We start from the raw sequence: 5,721 nt of genomic DNA on the forward strand, positions 1-5,721 counted from the left end.
TCCTACCATAAAGCCAGTGTTTTAGAAATAATCCAAATGTCTATGTAGACATCTATAACCATGTGTAGCTCAATAAAAAAAAATTAACGACTCCAATATTCACTTTCTTGCACTGGGAAAGGCGGCTTTATTTAATACACACATGTAAAGTATATTTAGCTTTTGTAAATAAAAATTGCAGCGTGGCCAGAGTGGTTTGTGGGATTTTTTGTTTTGTTGCCTACTGAAAGCTTTTCTTTCAAGTTGAAGCCAGCCTTGCTTAGCAAATCATTTTGCCAAGAACACATTACAGGTTTTTCATTTTGACCAAAAATACTTCCCATATGTGAAGAACTTTCAAAAGAGACAAAGAGAACAAAAGCTGGGGGAAGGAGGTGGGAGGGAAAAGACAGCGATGGCAGGATGGAGGGGCATGCTGCAGAGCTACAGGACCCAATGCCAGGGTGAGTTAGAGTCCAAGAAGGCATCTAGAAGGGATGCCCTCTCTTGCAGATACCTAGACTGGGCATTTGGTCTTTATATTCAGAGCACGGTTTATGTTGTTGCCAGTTGAATTGGGAAGTGTAACTTCCTAGAGGAGCAGTAAAAATATTATAAGACATCCCTGAAAACTCCCAGCTTTGAGGAGGTACCAAATCAGGAGGTGAGTGTAACAAGCTGGAACGTTTAGGTTTTAATATTAACTTGATCTGCTATTTCTCCCAGGCCTGAGGATAATCAAGTTATTCAAGTTTACTTATCTGTTCCCTAGCCACTGGCCTGTGAGCTCTTGGAAGGCACAGACTCTCTTAGTTGTGTTCTCTGTATAATCAATTTCCTGGCACATAATGGGTGGGTGCTCAATAAGTGAATAAATACACAGACATAAGACATTTTTCTGCAAAAAGAAGACTGGTAGAACTAAAAATATCTCGCTTTTAGGTCCAACAATCTATGGTATGTGTTAATGTGCTTTAATTTAAGCAACTTTCAAAAACTTTCAAATGTGACTTGGTCACTAAGGGTTAAAAAAAATCATGCTTTATACCTAATAACTTGCTTTTGGTTTTTTATTGCATACATACACACATACATAACCACATAACTTCATTTTGGGCTGTCATTCAAGCTCAGAAACCTATTGCAAATTTTCAGTGTTGTTACAGACCATTTCCTGCATGATATCTTATGGGAAACCAATGGTGTTGTAGTCCAGATATAGCCATTGTTCACCAGGGCTGTGGTGCACATGCTTTCAGAATTCAAGGGCACAGTTACAAATAATTACCATCAAAGAATTTAAAATGAAGGACTTTGTTGCTAAACAAGAAACTAATGACTGAGCAGAGCTGTGTAATGTAATTATACTTAAGATGGGACTTCTGATGGATTACAGAAGAATCTCTGTGCTGTCTCATGTCTCCATAAATACCCTTAACCGCTATTGACAGTAATAGGAGGGAGTCTTGAATATGAAAAGCTTTTTTTAATCCTTTCATAATTTGTAGAGAGTGAACTTAAAAGAAAAAATACATTTTTTAAAAAAAGATGTTTCTCCCAGTACTTCCATATATTTGACAATTCTATAAAACTTGTAACACTAGAGTAACTTAAATAAAAACAAAGACTTATAAATTCAGGCTTCTCAACTTAGCATTAATTCACCCATTAATTTTGTGGTCAATTTTCATTACGCACAGAAAATCACTTAAAATTACTTCTTAGCATAAATGTTTCTAAAGACCTAATTTTTATTTGCTTAAATCAGGCCCTAAAGCCTTAATTAGAAGTGTTCCCTTATTAAAACCTAGAGTGAGCCTACCTCCCTACTGTATAATTTTAAACACATTTGAAGTGCAAAATGATTTATTTATTAATGTCTATTATTTAGGAAAAATCAGTTAATGATTCTTTCCTTTTGAATATTTCTTTACAGTTTCCATATTCATTGCACATTATCTCATCTGCTCCTTATAATAAATGGGTAAGGTAGGCCTGACAAAGCAGGAAACATATATCTCCAAGTTTAAGTAACTGGCCCAAGATTGTGTAGCTGGAACATAGATGCAGAACCACTCCTCTGCTTCTTCCTAAATAAATTAAATTAGCTAATTTGTGCAACAGAGGATGATTCATTAGTTCGCTAATTGCTCTCTCTTCTCTGCTCCCCCTCATTAATGTGATGTACAAATATCTAGGAGGCCCCTCTGATATTCATTTGTTGATCAAAGTATTGTATTATTTCTAGTGGCAAGCAAAGGTAAAAAGTGAGAAAGCCTTGGGCCATGGGGTCATTGAGCCCTGCCTTCAAATCACAGCTTCATCACTTACTAATCTACACGTGTATGAATTCACACAAGCCAGTTTACCTGTTAGTCTCTTTCTTATCTAGAAAATGAGACAGCAAAAGAAAAATATGTCTCATTGTTAATATGAGGATTAAATAGAATGCTATGCAGAGTGCCTGGCACAGTGCCTGACATAAAGTAAAAGTATAACAAATATCAGTTTTTCTCTTCAATTAATACATATGTATCATATGGAATTTCTAGAAGCATGGCTTCCAAGTAAGTTGGACAACCTCATATCCAGTTTCTACAGGTAAAGTTTCTGTGTTCCATCAACAACACCAGCCATTATTGAGCACTTATGATGTCAAAAATGCTGGAGTAGTCTCTGTTGATGCATAAAGAGGCCAGCATGGGGTTGAGGAGAGAGGGAACACACACAGAAAGAGAATTAACAACCAGGAAACCCTGTGCTAGGTGCCCAGTGAGCAGCACGGTCGATAGCTGCTGCAGGCAGTCCGGGATGCAGTGACAGGTGTGCCTGACGGCTCATCTGGAAATGATGAAAGCTGAAACGTGTCCAACCCTGCCTTTCTCAGCTCTGTTAAGGTTCAGGTACCGAAAATCTTCTGCCTGCAGACTCAGCTCTACTCCATCCCCGAGGCAACCCAGACTGAGGCAGGCAGTAAACAGCCAGTTCAGACCAGCCCCAACCCTTCCCAGCCAGTGGGTCTGGAATTAGTCTTTCTGCCATTAAGCCCTGGGCACCTGGGGCCTCAACAAATGGCAGACTTCTTCCCTAAAATGCACACATTTGCCCAATCTGGCTTGACTTCTTGAAACAGCCCCACTATTTTTATACTAGGCACAAAGAAAGATAAATATTGAGTCCTCTTACATGCTTCACTGCATTGTTCCTAAGGGGTTTGTCAAAGTGCACTCCTCACGTTGCATTTCATTCCACCAGAACCTCCTGGGTTCAGGCCTCATTTACTTATTCTCTCGTTTCTGGCTTCACTACTCCCTTCTAATTTGACTTTTGAAACTGTCTCCCTGGGTAGGTAGAACCCTGGTTCTCCTTTAACCATAGGTTAAATTCTTCCTGCTACTCTGACTCATAAATCATCTCTCCCATCGCACCTGGTCCCAGAAAGCCCTGTCTCAAGTTAGACACATAGAAGGCTTATCTACCTATACTCAGCAAACAGAAATGACTGGCATGTATCGGATTTGCTCTCCAGTTTTCCTGCTAGGGACAGATGTTATGTGAGAGTCTACTTAGATGAAACCCTGATACATTAGCTACCTCTTACCACCTTTCTCCCCCAGGGGCCAAATCCAGTTCCCCCTAATGATCCAGCCACCATCGGGGCCCTTCCTTTAGTCCAGACAGACCTCCCAGAAAGAACCCAAAGGCCTTCAACCATAACTTCTGACTAGAAACTTCTACCGCTCTGCCAACCACTTTGACGTGAGTGATAGCTATTGAAGATGTTCTCTGACGGCTTCCTGTTCCACTGCATGCGATGATAGTATTTCATCCTCTGTCTCCTGGTGGTTGAGAGATCTTGTGACCAGTTCTGTTTAATGAGCTGTGAGAAATGAAGTGGGCTATTTCTGGACCACGTCTTTGATTGTCAGTGTGAGAATCCCCAGAGCTTTCTTTCCTCCTACGCAGCAACCAGCAGTGTTCCAGATGGGGATTAGCCCTCAGCCTCGGTTCAGAGCGCGGTCCTCAGCCAACCTACCGTGAATATGTAGCTTGAGTGAGACATAAACCTTTTGTTGTTGAAAATACTGAGGTTTTACGTTCGTTTCTCACCTCAGGATAATCTGTCCTATCTTAACTGATATATCTCATACTATTAGGTCCACACTGACCCGTATCAAAGCTACATTTACTTTGACCAGAACAGCCGGCACAGTCTTGCTTGGGGAAGACTTGCAGCAAAGTGAATCCCGTGGGTCCCAGCTCTGACCAATCCCATCGTGCTCCCTTTCCCAAGTAGCACGCGTGGAGCTCTCAATCTCACAGGCAAGAAGGCAGGGCAGCACTCTCACTCTATGCCTGGGTTTCCTGAGAGAGTATTTATCAGTAGAAATGGTGTTTAGGTGCAAGTGACGATAATCCATCTGACTGTTAAATTAATGTGATAAAATAGTTGTTATTATCTCAATAAGAAATACAGAGACATGCAGTCATCAAGTTCACTTGTGGATTGAACAATTTCATCAAAGAGCCAAGCCCTTTTTATCTTTCTGTTCTCCGGTCTCCATTGGCTAGCTATTGACCTCTGGTTTGGTACCTCTGATCGCAAGATGCTGCCAGCTGCCACCTCTAGCGGCATCTTATTTTCACATAACAGCATCCAAAGCATGAAAACCTTCTCTCTATGCCATCTTTTTTTTTTTAAATCAAGGAAGAGTCTCCCAGCAGACTTTTCCTTAGGTCTCCTGGTCTCATTGCCAGATTCTGCAATGCAGGCTTGACACCAGGGATTGCAAGCCTGGCTTAGAAAACTCTCAATGCATTCCCTGGTACTGGGTATGATGCTGTTCCAATGAAATCGTGATCTTATTAGCAAAAGAGAGGAGGGAATGGCTGTTGTGTAGACAGCCAATACTATAAATGAGTTTCGCTTAAAAAAAAAAAAAAAAAAAAAAAGCCCTGGTCAAGTAAATTTGGGAAACATTGAGTTAAACAGGTTTTGTTACTATAGAATATCTTAAAATAATCTTCTGATATGCTCGTGTGCATTGTGAGCCTCTTGGAGCGAAATAAGCTGTGAAGCATCTCCCAGACTTACTCCATTAGACATGTTTTTGTACAGAGCATTTTATTGCAGTCATAATAGAATCGCCACAATATTTTGGACCCTAATGAACTGACAGTTCATAATGTTTTCACCTGAGTTGTATGGATGTTTTTCTTTCACGTTATCTGTGAATAGGAGGTTAATTCAAAAAAATTAATGGCTACTATAATTGAAATTTGGTTGTTTTACCTAATTACAGAAACAAAATATTCACTACTATATTAATTATTGCCTTATAAATGAATGTTGCTAATTATCAATGTCCAAACTAGTCATTAAAATAGGCTCAAAATAGACCTCTATTTTGAAATATAAGAAGTTTCAGTTAAATTATTCTCCTTTCAGTTAAATTAAATTATAGCTCATAAAGCACCATGGGCCAAACAATGACGATAGCAAGTGTCACATATTAATGAAAAATTCAATCCTACATCTCTTTGTGATGTTTTAAAATTTAGTATTTCCATATATTCTCTTTTAAGTCTTCCTCCTCTCTATTCTATATTCCAGGTAGGAGACTGCCTAGTCATACACAGCAGGCTAAGGATCTCCTCTCCCACTTGCCTCCCCTCCATTGTGCACATCCTAACCCTAAACTGCACACACATACCTACAATACAGACAATCTCAACATATTA

This window comes from Eulemur rufifrons, chromosome 8, assembly GCF_041146395.1.
Source record: "Eulemur rufifrons isolate Redbay chromosome 8, OSU_ERuf_1, whole genome shotgun sequence".
In the NCBI taxonomy this organism is placed as follows: domain Eukaryota; kingdom Metazoa; phylum Chordata; class Mammalia; order Primates; family Lemuridae; genus Eulemur; species Eulemur rufifrons.